General features: G+C 42.3%; 1 protein-coding gene across 2 annotated transcripts in view; it reads right to left on the reverse strand.

Moving 5' to 3' along the window:
- The window catches only part of PLS3 (plastin 3), an 84,741-nt gene that overhangs the window by 39,768 nt on the left and 28,787 nt on the right, over nucleotides 1-16,186 (reverse strand). Inside the window, exons 1-2 of one of the 2 annotated variants that reach the window (XM_044234474.1) lie at nucleotides 15,990-16,092; nucleotides 1,408-1,491 (exon numbers count right to left, since the gene is read on the reverse strand). The gene's annotated coding sequence lies outside the window, so the exon portion shown is untranslated. Of the gene's footprint in view, nucleotides 1-1,407; nucleotides 1,492-15,989; nucleotides 16,093-16,186 lie in introns of those variants that run through there. The other variant, XM_044234473.1, reaches the window with a different exon arrangement.

Genomic DNA, 16,186 nt, shown 5'->3' on the forward strand with positions numbered 1-16,186 from the left:
TATCCACCTGTTGTATGTAAATGATAAATCACTAAATTCTCCTGAAACTAATATACACTCTATGGTAACTAACTGGAATTTAAATGAAAACTTGAAAAAAACCATCTACCCACCAATTCATCAAGAGAGAGCTGGGCTACACCTGTCCTTTTCAGAGCCAGAATTGTTCTCTCTTGAACTTACCACAGTCCCAGACACATAGGAACGCACTCGATGAAACAGCTTTTTTTTTTTTTTTTAAATTTTTATTTATTTATTTGACAGAGAGAGATCACAAGTAGGCAGAGAGGCAGGCAGAGAGAGAAGAAGGGAAGCAGGCTCTCTGCTGAGCAGAGAGCCCTGTGTGGGGCTCGATCCCAGGATACTGGGATCATGACCTGAGCCGAAGGTAGAGGCTTTAACCCACTAAGCCATGCAGGCGCCCTGATGAAACAGCTTTTTACTAAATTCTTCCATTCAACAACCGCGTGCCAAGCACAACGTCAAATAAATTCATATTTGTATTAATTCCCTGAACCCTGACAACAGCCTTAGGGGGTAAATATTCTCCTCTTTTTTTCCTTATAACTTAGGTTCAGAGGGACCATGGAACTGGAATTCACACTCAGCTTTCTCAAATCCCTAGGATGTTTTCAATCAACCATACGATACCATGAGCTATGTTTCCACCACAACACAATACCCATTTCTAAAGACTGGTTATTTTCAAAAATTAAATAAAAACAGACTTTTATTTACTTATTTATTTTTAACCATTGTATTATTAGTATTTCTTTATTTGTAAACTCTACCCCCAGTGTGGGGCTCAAACCCATGACACTGAGATCAAGACTCATATGCTCCACTGGCAGAGCCAACCAGGCACACCCGAAACAGACTGTACTTTTCTAATTTTATTTTACTTTTTAAAAGATTTTATTTATTTATTTGAGAGACAGAGAGAGAGAGAAAGAGAGCATGAGTGGGGATGGGGGTTGGGGGGTGGGGAGAAGAAAGGGAGAGGGAGTAGCAGATTCCACACAGAGCAGGGAGCCCCACGCAGGGCTTGAACCCATGACCCAGAGATCATGACCTGAGCTGAAGGCAGATGCTTAACTGACTGAGCCACCTTGGTGCCCCCCAAAAAGAGTCTTAAAAAACAGAAAACAAGGCGCGCCTGGGTGGCTCAGTGGGTTTAAGCCTCTGCCTATGGCTCAGGTCATGATCTCAGGGTCCTGGGATGGAGGCCCACATTGGGCTCTCTGCTCAGCGGGAAGCCTGCTTCCCGCCATGCTCCCACCAACCATGCCCCCCCCAGCCCCGCCTGACTACTTGTGATCTCTCTCTCCTGTCAAATAAATAAAATAAAATCTTAAAAAAAAAAGAAAAAAAAAAAACAGAACTTGCTTCCTCATAAACTTTTCTTACCTGTGATGTTAAAATCTCACTCAAGGGGGACAAACTTCACAGCAGATAAGCTGGGTGAATCACCTTTCTGAGTAGTCTGAGGCTCTAGAAGGTAAAGGAAGATCTTCAGTTAGATATGAAGCAGGCATTTGAAAAATTAAGAGTAAAAAGCTATTTTTCATATGTTAACTTATAATCTAATGGTGGCACTTTTAAAAAGCATCCTTTATTTTTCTATTACGATGTTTAACACTTCTGATTATGAACAGACTATAGAGGATTTACTCCAATTTTCTTTATGCAAATTTTAAGTAGTAATGTTTTCAATATGAAATTATTAACCAACCCCATGAACGATACCACACAGAATAATGGGACACAAAGTTTGAAAGTGAGACCATCTCGGAAAATCCATAACATGTGGCCTCTCCTGTGTCTCTAAAGGTCCTTCACAGTTTGGGTTGTTTGAGCATCAGTAATGATCTAAAGTGTGTAAATTTAAAAAAAAAAAATAGAAGACAAGTGATTTTATTCTCATACTACCATCTCCCTTCTTTACGAAAGAGACCATGAGACAAAGATGGTCCTAGATACGGCTCCCTCTCCTTTCCCACCCTTCAACCTGCTGACTAAACCCTTCTCCCCGGCTTCTCCCCTTTGCAGGCGGCAAGGCTGATTGAGGCAGAAATCTCTTTCCCTCTTCTTCATACTTCTCCCCAACATAGACACACACCTCTATCCTCACACAGTTTTACCAATATTTTAGGCATCTGTTATATGCCTAGTTCCTGCCCTCAAGGAATTTACAATCTGGGGAATGCAACATAAAAATAATGATAATTTGACACAAAGGGAATTAGTGGCTGCAATAAAGGTATAGAAGAGAAAGGCTCTGGAGACTTTAAAGATCATTAATTTCTTTTCAGACAGGCGAGGAAAGAAATACTTTTGTTCTTCCTGCAAAGTTAGGAAATACTTAGATCTCACAGAAATGATTTCAAAACAATCATTTACTTAAACAATAGTATTACAGATGGTAACTACACTTATGGAGGTGAGTACTGAGCAATGTATAGAACTGTCAAATCACTATGCTGTACATCTGAAACTAATCATTATAGGTCAACTGTACTTCAAAAATAAAAATTTTAAAGATCAATATAATGCAGCATTAATAAAACTCAAAGTATACTTTCAAGCTTTCTCTTTTCTTATTCCTGTCTAATAGTCTTCTTCTTTTTTTTTTTTTAAAGATTGTATTTATTTATTTGACAGACGGAGATCACAAGCAGGCAGAGAAGCAGGCCCAGAGAGAGGAGGAAGCAGGCTCCCTGCTGAGCAGAGAGAGCCCGATGTGGGGCTCGATTCCAGGACCCTGGGGATCATGATCTGAGCTGAAGGCAGAGGCTTTAACCCACTGAGCCACCCAGGCACCCCATGTCTTTTTTTTTTTTTTTTAATTTTGAGAGCATGTGCATATACATGCATTAGTGGGAAGGGGGCAGAGGGAAAGGGACAAGCAGACTCCCCACTGAGCTGGGAGCCTGATGCTCCTGCTCCATCCCACAACCCCTGAGATCATGACCTGAGCTGAAGTCAGACACTTAATGGACTGAGCCACTCAGGTGTCCCTGTCTAATTGTCTTAATGAAAGCCTAAAGTGAGTTCTTTAACACTGAAGGGGAGCAGACTATATCACCCCAAAATATTCCTCCTTGGCATACTAATTATTTTAAGCTGGTTATTTTTAAGATAGCAAACAGTGGTGAAGCTCTGAAAACTGAGACGTTAATATATGAAATATATACATTCGTAAGGGAAATCTCCATTTGTCAGAGTGTCCTGTCCTGCTCTAACAGGAAGAAAATATCTAAATCTCCAGAAACTCTTATTAAGGGAGGAAGGCATAGTCTTAAATCTGCATAACAAGCTTACATTGTTTTCTGTCCCATAACTGACTCCCCACCCCCAGCATCTTCTTTTGTCTTTAGCTGAAAGTGGTATTTACGGTGGTGGCTTCAGCCATTTTAGGGAGTTACTCAGTTTTCCTGGGTCTCTCCCATGGATACACGAGGTGTGCAGGTTATTAAGCCGTTGTTTTTCTCTTGTTAATCTGTTTTATGTCAATGTTCTTACAGCAGCCAAAGAACCTAGGAGGGCAGAAGAAAAATTGTTTTCTCCCCAACAACACCTATAACTCACAGGAGACTTCAAGAGGCACATACAAGAAAGAATAAAAAGAACTAGAATATGCATATATCCCCCAAAATAACATTGCCAGGTAAGTTGGTCCAGGATAACAGAACTGCTGAATTTGGGAGTCTCTTGCTTAAATAAAACTCAATTTCATTGATTTATAATTATTTGAAATAAATGCTGCCCTGAGACACCTGAGCTAAATCTAAGAAATACAAAGTCAAATTTAAAAGCCTCACAGTAGATGATTTTGTGGATAAAAGTCACAATTTTTTTTTAAGATTTTATTTGTCAGAGAGAAAGAGAGCAAGAGAGAGAGAGCACAAGCAGGGAGAGCTGTGGCAGAACAGGCAGAGGGAGAGGGAGAAGCAGGCTCCCCACTGAGCAGGAGGCATGATGGGGGTGCTGGGTCCCAGGACCCTGGATCATGACCTGAGCCAAAGGCAGGTGCTTAACCGACCCAGGCATCCCAAAAGTCACAATTTTTGAAGTAGCTTATATAATGCAGGCCTTTTCCCATCATGAATTAAAAAAGCTCTTTTCTTTAGACTACTAGTAGATATTTGATGGTATCTGTAGGGAAATTAAGCAATTAAGTACTATCATGGGGAAAAAATATCACACTTAAGTAATTTAGTAAAGATTGCCAGTAAGTTTTTAAAATGAAGATTTCAAAAATCTCAATCGTACAAGTTAAAATTATAGATGCTCTATTCCTCTTCATGGGCCATTCATTGCACTTTAGGACTTTCTTCCCTCAAAGCAACTAAAACATCCTAGACTGGGGCTTATGATGCAAAACCGAGGATGTGACATCATTATTGCCCTGTACATGGGCAATAGTTGTTCCTTACTCAAGCCTGTAGGGAGTTACAAAGGCAAGATGGAAAGTCTTGAACATGCGATCAGAAAGCATCAAGCAGGGTCCGTTCTGCTCTCTCTTAGCAGGGTGTCCATGAGCAAGTTAAATCCATCTGGCCCCCAGTGTCCTCATTTGAAAATAGCAACAATACCTCCTTCCCCAGGGTCCTCATGAAGATTAAGAATGGCGTATGTGGGGGCGCCTGGGTGGCTCAGTGGGTTAAGCCGCTGCCTTCGGCTCAGGTCATGATCTCAGGGTCCTGGGATCGAGTCCCGCATCGGGCTCTCTGCTCAGAAGGGAGCCTGCTTCCCTTCCTCTCTCTCTGCCTGCCTCTCTGCCTACTTGTGATCTCTCTCTGTCAAATAAATAAATAAAAATCTTAAAAAAAAAAAAAAAAAAGAATGGCATATGTGAAGACATACTGTAAACCATAAAATATTATATAGTAACTTCAAATCCTTAATGAAAGAAAATAGAGAGCGGCACCTGGGCAGCTCGTTTGGGCGTATGCCTTCGGCTCAGGTCATGAACCTGGGGGTCCTGGGATCAAGCCCCGCATCAGGCTCCACGTCAGAGTCTGTGTCTTTGTCTCTTTCACCCTCTGCCCCGCATGCCCACCCCTGCTCGTGTTCTCTCTCTCTCTCTCAAATACATAAATAAAATCTTTAAGAAAAAAAAAAAGAAAAAAAATGGTGGAATAAATGAACGTCTAAGTAGTTGTGAGAGGCTATATAAAAATAGGCGTAAGTTCTAATAAGAACCTTTTCAATGGGGTGTATGAAGTTTTTCCATTTGCCCTATAATTATTGACTCCAGAGTATAAAGATGTCCTGTGTACATAAAAATTATAAGCCTTTACTCAAAGTAATTTAAGAAGGATGGGCCCCACGAAAACCTGTCAGCCACTTTTCATCCATGACTCAATCTGACTCCTTCATTAAGGCCAGTTTCTAACTACAATTTGAAGAATAGCCAGGAGATAATGGCAAAAATGCAAATTTTACTTTAAATATTTTGGGGCCACTTTTAAAAATCACTAACAGCTTGTCGATATTATCATAGTCCTCCCAATCTGCACATTGTCATCAGCGATGAAAAGTAAAAGGTAAAGAGGTAAAAAGTAAATTTACTTGCTGAATAAAAGTTTCACTTCAAGTTCCCAGTATGTAATTGACAGGCCAAAAGAAAGTCTGGCTTTTGAAATACGTCCTTTTCCCCAGTCTGTCTTCCCACAAAAGTGAACTTTATTTACATGGGAGAGAGAAAGAGAGAGAGAGAGACAAAGTGTGCTGATATTTAAAAAAAAAAAATATATATATATATATATATTATATATATAATATATATATTATATATATAATATATATATAATATATATAAATATAAATATAAATATATATATAAATATATATATATATATTTTCCCCCCTTCCATTTAAATGTAGCCAATGAAATACTAATCAAAAGTAAAGGGGCGCCTGGGTGGCTCAGTGGGTTAAGCCTCTGCCTTCTGGGGTCATGATCTCAGGGTCCTGGCTGGGATCAAGTCCCACATGGGGCTCCCGCTCAGCAGGGAGCCTGCTTCCCCCTCTCTCTGTCAAATAAAAAAATAAAATCTTTAAAAAAAAAAAAAGTAAAAACTCCCAGGGTCTCTGCATATTTCTGAGTTTTCTCATCTGCAAAGCACTCAGATCTGTCCTAAATTCTGTTTTCCCCCTAGCTCAGGAAAAACAACAACAACAACAACAACAAAGAATAGATCCTCCCCCTCCCTAAACATCTGAGACAAAGGAAAACAGAATTTCCCCAAAGGGAATAAAACAAAAAGCAAACAAAACCTTGTTTGTTGGTTTTTTTTCATAAAAGGATATGGTGTACGACTGGGTCTGAATTCAGGGCGTCACCCATAGAGAAACCTTAGGCCAATGAAGTCATCTCTAATTACAGAGTTGGACTAACAATGCAGCAATTATGAAACCACTCCACCGGCTCATTTAACTACACTGAAATCCTGAACACAAATCTTTGCTGAGAAAGGTGTACCTACAACTAACTACCTGAAACTATCAGGCAAAAATTCTGGAAGGTATTTGATGGGAGAGGAGGAGGGGTGCCTGTTTTCACCCCCTACAGCGATTCACTGTAGGAATGCAGCCTCTGAATAATCTATTTACTAATCTTTGTCACTCAGCAGCATGTGGGGCGGGACCGTGGGGACCGTTTCCCCACGCTGGGAAACTCATCCGTGGATAATCGGGAGTTGATGATGATGAACTCTGTATTTCTTTTTCTGGCAACTGAAAGGGAACTGCAAGACAAAGGCAGGGGATACTCATTCAGCCAGAGGCTCTAACCCAGCCACTAAGCAGGCCAGGTAAAAAACGGATTGGGAAAGCGAGGCTGGTTACTTAAATCAGAGCTTTGGCAAGCTCACATCAGGAAGGAGAAGGAGAGCGCGACAAACAGTGGACAAAACATGGAAGAATACAGTTTCACAATAAATGAAAAAAAAAAAAAAACAAAAAACAAAAACCCAAACCCGTAGCCACGGCTAAGGGTGAATAATTCAACAGCGGTCAGCAAGAAGGGGTGTATTAGTCACCTTCCTTTGTCCAAATCAGGCACTGCTCTGAAACACCCACACTCCACATACTTACCTGCCCAACAGAAACTGCCGCCCTTTCTCCTCCCTCCTTAGGGAAGTCAGTAGCGCTGGTCTCCAGGTCACATGGGTGTTCAACACCCAGCTAGAGCTCCCCTCCTCTTCCCATGATTACTCAAGCTCCACACCTGCCCTTCCAAATGACTTTCTAGAAGGTTTCAACTTGATTGTCTACCCTAGTCACTCACTTATTCATTTATATCCAGTCCTTAATTGAAAGTTTAGTGGGTACCAGGCAATGTGTCAGGTGCTGCACATTTAGGGAATTAAGACCCGAAGTTCCCTTCTCTCGAAGAGCTTACTGTCTAGTGGGAAAATCAGACAGAAAAACCAAGACATAATATTATGTAATGTCATGCTATTACAGTCCTATTTCCTGAGTGGTGGAATGAGAGCCGTGGGCGTCAGGAAAGATTTTCCAAAGATGACTTTTGAACTTTAATCTCAGAACATAAGTAGGAATTCCTCAGACAGACATCCCTGGTGAAGACGTTCTAGATACAGAGAGGTGAAGAGAAGATTCTATTCTGGAGGCAGAGAAACAAGTGTTGTTGGAGCCCTGTGTTTGGGGTTTAGGACAGACATGATTTAGAGTCGAAGGCCAGGGACAACCATAGAAGGACTACACTTGGGGCGCCTGCGTGGCTCAGTTGGTTAAGCCTCTGCTTTCAGCTCAGGTCTTGATCTCAGGGTTCTGGGATCAAATCCTGCACCGGGCTCCCTGCTCAGCACGGAGCCTGCTTCTCCCTCTTCCTCTGCCTGCTGCTTCCCCAGCTTGTGCTTTCTCTCTCAAATAAATAAAATCTTAAAAAGAAAATTAGAGAAGCTCCACCCTCTGGCCAAGGGAGAAGACAGCTGAGTGAGGAGGATTCCAGTCAGGAAAGTCTGAGTGTCTACACTGAACTTCGCGCCGCATTAGTTCCCATTTTCAACTATCTTCCCCTGCCAAATCCCATATCCCTTTCCAATTCCCCACTTAGCTCCATCTCCAGGTTTACAAATTTGAGACTGAAGTTTGGCCACAAGAAACAAAGGGAGGGCGAAGTAAGTAAGTAAGCAATCTGGATTCTTCCATCATACCCGTGGATCACCTCGTGTCTGACCTATTCCAAAAGACTTTGCATTGGTCTATCTCCAGTCTTGTGACCCTCCAAGGTAATCTTCACACTGCCAGCTCCCTGGAGAGATCTACCACCAATTCTACCAAAAAAAAAAAAAAAAGCCCCACCTCTCCTGCATGACATTCAAGTTGATACCTGTCTTTCTTTCCAATGTCACTTCCCCTCACGTGCATGGTCTCCTTGACCCACACTCTAGAAAGATTCCATTTCCCAAGTAGGCCACCAGTTTCCTACCCCCTGTTCCTTCCCCTCTGTGCTTCTCTCCAGTGGAATGCTTTCCACCCATCTCCTAACTGCTCTTCCAAAGCATCTTTAAGGAAGGCCCACCTGAGATCCCAATCCTCTCTGCCCAGGACCAGCTGTGTTTTCTTCTCTGACAGCCAGTGCAGGATTCTTTCAGACAGCTCGGATTCTAAGTATCTTGTTTTTCCGTCGGAGCCTAGGTATCAATGTCTGAATAAGAACATACGGTCCCCACGAGGATAGCATTTATAACAAAGCTCTTGGATAGAAGGGGCCATACCCCATTCATCTTCAAATTCCCAACCCTGATCACAGTGCCTACAGAGTAGGTAATAATAATAATTAAGACAATATAATAACATGCCATTGTAAGTTTACATGACAGCTGACATTTTACAGAGGACTCATTATGTACGTGTATTCTGTGACATGCTTTATATACATCATGTAAGTTATGTCCCAGAAAAAAACTCTATAAACCAGGTGATACTGTTACTCTCATTTGACAGAAGAGCAAGTGAGTTCAGAGAGGTTGGGTAACTTTCCCAAAGGCACACAGCTCTTGAGAGGCAGAGCGAAGTCTCAAGCCCAGGTCTGCCTGCCACTGAAGTCTCAACCATTTTGCTATGGAGGCTTCTCAACGACAGCTTATTGGATGGATTTATTTCCCCAACAAAACTTTAACCTATTAGAGTGGAGACACAGCTTACTTATCTCTGTATTTACCACAGCCCTTAGAATAATGCACAAACACAGTGCATTTTCTTTCTATCTCTTTTTCAGAGAGAGACAGAGTGCATGCAAATGGGGGAGGGGAGCGCAGAGGGAAAGGGAGAGAGAGAATCTCAAAAAGGCTATCCACCCGGCACGGAGCCAGACACAGGGGCTCGATCTCACAACTCTGAGATCACGACCTGAACCGAAATCAAGAGGCAGACTCGTAACTGACAGAATCACCCAGGCGCCCCGACAAAGCATTTTCAATACATCTCTTCTGAATAAAAAATGGCCCACAGCTAGTGCCCACCCCCCTACTGATCATGTCTGTTCCCTTATAGGAAGCTATAATTGCTTATGCCTTAAATCGCTTATCTAATCTCTGCCTGATATTCAGGTCCTCTAGAGTGGTCCAACTGGACACATCTAACCAGTTTTACATCTCGACAACACTCACAATCAGCTTTTTTTTTTTTTTTAAAGATTTTATTTATTTATTTGACAGACAGAGATCACAAGTAGGCAGAGAGAGGCAGGCAGAGAGAGAGAGAGGAGGAAACAGGCTCCCTGCTGAGCAGAGAGCCCGATGTGGGACTCGATCCCGGGACCCTGGGACCCCGAGATCATGACCTGAGCCGAAGGCAGCGGCTCAACCCACTGAGCCACCCAGGCGCCCCCACAATCAGCTTTTTGATCACAGCTAGTCTCCTGAGGTAGTCCTGTTAAGTCCTACATTAGGACCGTCTGTTTTATCCTGTCCCTCTTCCTTGTTCCCTCTCTCCTGCCAAGGACTCCCTCTCCTGCATCCACTTCTCACGCTTATAACGCCCTCCTCATAATTTTTCTTCTCTCCCTATCCAAATCCTACTCACCCTTCAAGGTTCAGCAGAAGCCTCACCCTCCTCCCCCAAAGCACGTTTCCCAATGCCTCCACCCCCTGGCGCCCCTTCTCTTCAAATCCCGCAGTCTTTAGAATCCTGTGACAAAATCCGGCCATTTCAAGATGGCCTTCCTCCTCTCGTCATGTAAGTGGATGTGAGGACTGTCAGGCTGGGGCATCCATCATCCTTCTTGATTCAGTTCACCTACCTCTCCCACATAGCTCCTCAAACGTGCTTTGAGAATAATCTTCCCCAATAAAAGATTCCTTCCTTGAGCCGCAACTCCGTCTTCCTCTTCTATACTCCCACCACAATGATCCACTGTTGGATCCCAGGTAGAGAGACGTGGCTCAAAAAATATTCCAGGGGCGCCTGGGTGGCTCAGTGGGTTAAAGCCTCTGCCTTTGGCTCTGATCATGATTCCAGGGTCCTGGGATCGAGCCCCACATCAGGCTCTCTGCTGAGCAGAGAGCCTGCTTCCTCATCTCTCTCCCTGCCTGCCTCTCTGCCTACTTGTGATCTCTGTCTGTCAAATAAGTAAATAAAATCCAACTGACTGCATGGTTCTGAAGGTGGTGATCATTCCCATCATGCCCGATATCCAGTGAGTACTGAAACCGTCATAGGGAGGAAGCAAGTGCCTAGGGTAGTTACATGATTTTGCCCAAGGCACAGAGCTGCGTAGTAAACATTAAATTAAAAGAGTATGTGTGAGGGGCACCTGGGTGGCTCAATGGGTTAAGCCTCTGCCTTGGGCTCAGGTCATGATCTCAGGGTCCTGGGATTGAGTCCCGCATCAGGATCCCTGCTGAGCGGGGAGCCTGCTTTCCCTTCTCCCTCTGCTGCTCCCCCTGCTTGTGCTCTCTCTCCTTCTCTCACTCTCTGTCAAATCAATAAATTCTTTAAAAAAAAAAAAAAAGTATGTGTGAATGACGGTAATGAACTACTCTTCCCATAAAAGCAGAAACAAAGAGGCTACACACTGCTTTGTGGGAAGAAGGCTCATGCCTGGGAGAGCCTACCCAAGAAAGGCTCTAACAAACGTGACCATGCAGAAATACGCAGTGATCAGAAAACACAGACAGTGACTCCCCTACCTAATACTAACTTGTTTTTGTTACTTCAAGGGTAAGGGGGTTCCCTTGATCCTTGAACTGAAATCACAAAAACTGATTGTGGAAAACATATAGAATATAGGAAACATTCAGTGAAGATCATGTACTATGGAATTCTCAGGGTTCTTTCTTCCAAACATTCATGTTAAACGGGTTACCGACAATAAGACAGACCGTACTTTTAAAAAAGTAAGGACACCGGGGCGCCTGGGTGGCTCAGTGGTTTAAGCCTCTGCCTTTGGCTCAGGTCATGATCTCCAGGTCCTGGGATCCAGCCCCGCATCTGCCCCTCTGCTCAGCGGGGAGCCTGCTTTCCCCCCCCCCACCCGCCACCGCCGCCTGCCTCTCTGCCTACTTGTGATCTCTATCAAATAAATAAATAAATAAATAAATAAAATCTTTAAAAAAAAATAAAAAGAAAAGTAAGGACACCAATGCTTCCCTTCTCCCATGGTCCATTCCCCTTCCTTGATATGACAGGCTTGTGCTTTATGGGATTTAATGACTTCATTTCAGCCTCTTAAATGTTAAGTATTGTGAACAACCACTCCAACCATATCAGTGCTAATAACTTAGTATAAACATAACCAAACACTCAAGTATCTACGTGAGTTACTTTTTATTTGAAGAATTCTTTCCATATGTAAACCATCACTATGACACCCATAGTTTTTTGTTTTGTTTGTTTTTTGTTTTCAGTGATTAGTTCTTAAATTTAATAGCACTTCCTTTTAGAAAATTTCAATGGAAGGGCGCCTGGATGGCTCAGTGGGTTAAGCATCTGCCTTGGACTCAGGTCTTGATCCTGGAGCCCTGGGATCGAGCCCCGTGTCAGACTTCCTGCTCAACCAGGAGTCTGCTTCTCCCTCTCTCCCTGCCCTCCCCCTGCTCACACTCTCTCTCTCTCGCTCGCTTGTTCCCACTATCTTTTCCTCAAATAAATGAAATCTTAAAAAAAATTTCAATGGAATCTTGGAACAGGAGTAATTGTGAGAGCTTAAGACATTATGTGCATCTTGCTGAATTTAATGATTTGTTGCTCTGAACTTCAAACAAGTGATTCGAACTCTAAATGCCCTCACGTGCCATGGGTTCCTAGTCCTGACAGTTCAGGAAAGGTTAGAGCACTAAGAAGGGGTGACAGATTTTACTGTCGATTACAAATTGCTTCCGATAGCCGATGTGGAGAGCAAAGTTGTACAAGAGCAATATTCAACAGGTACGGCATACTTCATTATTGAGGCTGTCTTTCGGCCCTAGATCTTTGGCTGATTCTACCTGACATTTCAGCCACAAATTGGTCAAACTGAACAGAGGACTCGGCTAGATGACCCCAAGTAAAATGGACAGCGTTTTCCCGTGAAGCACTGCTGTATAAGTCATTAGGTTATAGGGTGTTGAGGACTCCTTATCCACTCTCAGGGTGTTGAGAGTAAAGCAACTGGCCAACAGAACATAAATCTGGCTATCTTTAGCAACTACACTTCTATAATTCATTTGGATTAAAATAACATGAACATGTTACTTCGGGTAATACAGTGATCATTTCAGGGACATTTGTGGGGTGACCTGAAAAACCTTACCTGCTACTTCCATGACAGAACAGGTTTTAAACTACAGATGGATGGAGAAATGAACTTTGGAAGGCTCATCAGTGACTGAAGGCTAACATTCCCCTTTATCCCAACCCATGGAGCTGCCCACCTACAACTGCAACTTGGCCAAGGAGGTGCCCTTGAATGTTTAAGGAGACTTAAACATTAGCTTACTATTTAATGTGCCAAAGAGATTGCTATCTCCTGCAGGTATGCTGCTCCAGCAACCCTTGAGATGCAGGAGGGAAGGGTAGAGCTTTTATTAAGAAGTGCAGGCAAACAAACATGGCTGTTACTTGGGAAGTCATGCATGGCAACTGCATAGAGTTAATGAAACGAAGCGATGTTAGCCCTCTACCGACTTCCCTAGCTCTTACGAATAATTAAGCCATCTCAAATTCTCTTGTTCACATTGTTTTAAAGATTCTATTTATTTATTTTGAGAGAGAGAGAGAGAGAGAGCATAAGCAGGGGCAGGGAGAGAGGCAGAAGGAGAGGGAGAAGCAGACTCCCCAATGAGCAGGGAGCCAGAAGCAAGGCTCCATCCCAGGACCCTGGGATCATGACCTGAGCTGAAGGCAGACGCCCAACCCCACTGAGCCACCCAGGTGCCCCCTTGTTTTCATTGTTTTAAAGGAGATGCCCCATTGAGTCCTAGTTGGTCACCACTAACTTCCCTTCTCCAATTCCTGTAGCCCCGCCCTCTTTCATTGTGGGATGACCACCTACTTCTCTATTTCTTCCACCTGTCTGGGAGCTCCCTGAAGGCAGGGCTGGTATCTTATTTGACTTTGTTATCTTGGCTCGCCACAAGCACCTACTAAATGTCTGTTGAATAAAGAAACTGATGGAGGCAAGTAAGGAAAGTGAATATCCGTAAGCAGAAGGCAGGCTAAACAGTTGTCTTCCTGTGGTTTTAAAAATGCATATTCTATTAGAGAAAGCTGTGAACAAAACCATCAAGACAAAATAATGTTCCTGCATTCTTCACATGCAATCGGTCTATTAGCATGCTTTAGCTATCTACTCTTGTTTAATGCTCCAAGATACTACAAAACTACTCAAGATGTTTGCAGCCTGTCCTTTGAATTTAGCTGAAAGTCAAACAGAAAGGTTTTTTTTTTTTTTCCCCCAGAAACTGTTTTTACTTGTTACAATTTTGCAATCAAATAATACCCATCAGACACAAATCGTCCTTTGACAAACCTGCAATTTATAGGTAAAAGTAATGTTTGGAAAAAAATGTAAATTGCCCCAAAGTAAATTTAGCTACATTTCAATGTTTTATTATGAAAATTTCCAATAAACACGAAAGAGAAAATAGTACAATAAACACTCATAAACCCACCATTTAGACTGTATGTTGATCAGGATTTCCCTGCAAACTACTTCATCTCTTCTCCCTTTTCTGTCACTTTCACTCCTGAATTACTTTATTTATTTTTTTAAAGATTTTATTTATTTGACAGAGAGAGATCACAAGTAGGCAGAAGCAGGCAGAGAGAGGGGTAAGCAGGCTCCCTGCTGAGCAGAGTGCCCAACGCAGGGCTCTCTGGAGATCATGACTCAAGCCGAAGGCAGAGGCTTAACCCACTGAGCCACCCAGGTGCCCCTCTCCTGAATTACTTTAAAGCAAACCCAGCCAGACATCTCATGAATTTGCCCTACATAGCTTTCTTAAGAAATGAGTTCATTTTCTGGAATAACCTCTATTCTATTCTCAAATCCGGCATAAGCTAGATTCTAATTGATCTTTTTTTCAAGTACCAATACCTATGAGTCACTTAAACGCCCAAGGGTGCCCAATCCTGTGTCATTTCCTGGAGGGATATCAAATACTTCCATTTAAGTAAACGTTTCCTCTTTTTGTACTTAATAAAGAGAGAGAGAGAGGTAAGACCTTAAAGTAATGGCTATTTAAAAATAAGTTAGTAACTTTTCCAATAATGGAAACATTCAATTCAATTTAGTCAGACTGAAGACATTCTTTACATTCTTAAGTCAAGAGTTTTACAGATATTTTACATATGTCCTAATCATATTCTAAAAGCCCTTTCCCCTTGACGAATATTAAATCAAAGCCAAAGATAAAATAACAAAGTGACACCTCTCCTTCTCCCACCAATAGCCAAGCTTGTGTGAACACCTTGGATGGAAACAGCACACTCCCCTTTACAACGGTCTGAGCCCGTCTGTATTTCCTAAGTGAACACTGACACTTGCCCCAAAAATCTGAATAATTCATGAGAAAATACATCTGCTGCTAATTAAATTAATTAACCTTCACATCAGAGGGGTGTTTCATTGTCCTTTCTATGAAAATTAATATTGAAGCCAAGGGCAACCTTCAGGTGTGTGCGTATGCGTCTATATGTGGTACACACACACACACACACACACACACATCACAAGGCAAGATCAGACTAGCTAACACACTTCAATTCAAAACAAAATATCTGTTAGTCACTGAAAGTACCTCCTGCAATGTTCTCAAATTGAGAAAACACTTCTTACTGCATAAGCACATCAGAGTCGAATATCTAGCTCTGCTGAAAAAGGGAGAGAGAAAACGCATGTGATCACCAATGGATGGAAATCCCTGACAAGTCTGTGGGCACTGGAAATCACCATCGCTCCCACATTATAGTAACAGCACCCAAGTTTCAACACCAGTGATTTTCATGCACCTTGTAAAATAAATACACAGTAACATGACGTTTGTCACAAGTCATTTCATAAGAGCAGAATACTGGTCTAACCATAACCAATTCTGTCATGACAGCTACCTCACCTTTTCCACAGAATTTTGAAGAACCATTTATGGATCAAAGGCATCAAAGACATCCACTCCCCACACCCCCAATCCATAAAGTAATAGTTTCTGTCATTTAAACCTCCGAGCCTCTAACGTGACAGATACAGGTATATAATTAAGATCTCAAAACCAATTTTTAAGCAAGTACAAAGTCCTTAGAATATTCCCCAAATAACAAAAAGGCAAAATATAAAGACAAAATTTTAGATTTGGAAAAACCTCAAATATTTTCTCTCGTACTTGGTCCTCCTCGAGTAAGGAAGGTTTAGAATGCATCTCCAAATGCTTAACTACCCAAACACAGAATAAGAATCTCAAACTTTTGAAATAAATTTCTGCTTAAATATTCAGTCATCGAGAAGTTAGAGCCTAACAAAATAGTATTAAAATAGTTACCCTTCTGCGACGAGAGCAAACCTGTTTCTTTCTCTCTCGCAGCACTAATAGAAGGAACCTCCCACGCCCAGAAAGCCAATCTGGAAACCCAACATTCTTCTTACAATTGCAACTTTGGAGAGCAAGTCACAACACTTCCTGCTAGAAAAAGAGAACACCCTGACAAAGGAATGATACAATGCTTACGAATCCCCTTC

Source organism: Neovison vison, chromosome X (assembly GCF_020171115.1).
Source record: "Neovison vison isolate M4711 chromosome X, ASM_NN_V1, whole genome shotgun sequence".
Taxonomy (NCBI): Eukaryota; Metazoa; Chordata; class Mammalia; order Carnivora; family Mustelidae; genus Neogale; species Neogale vison.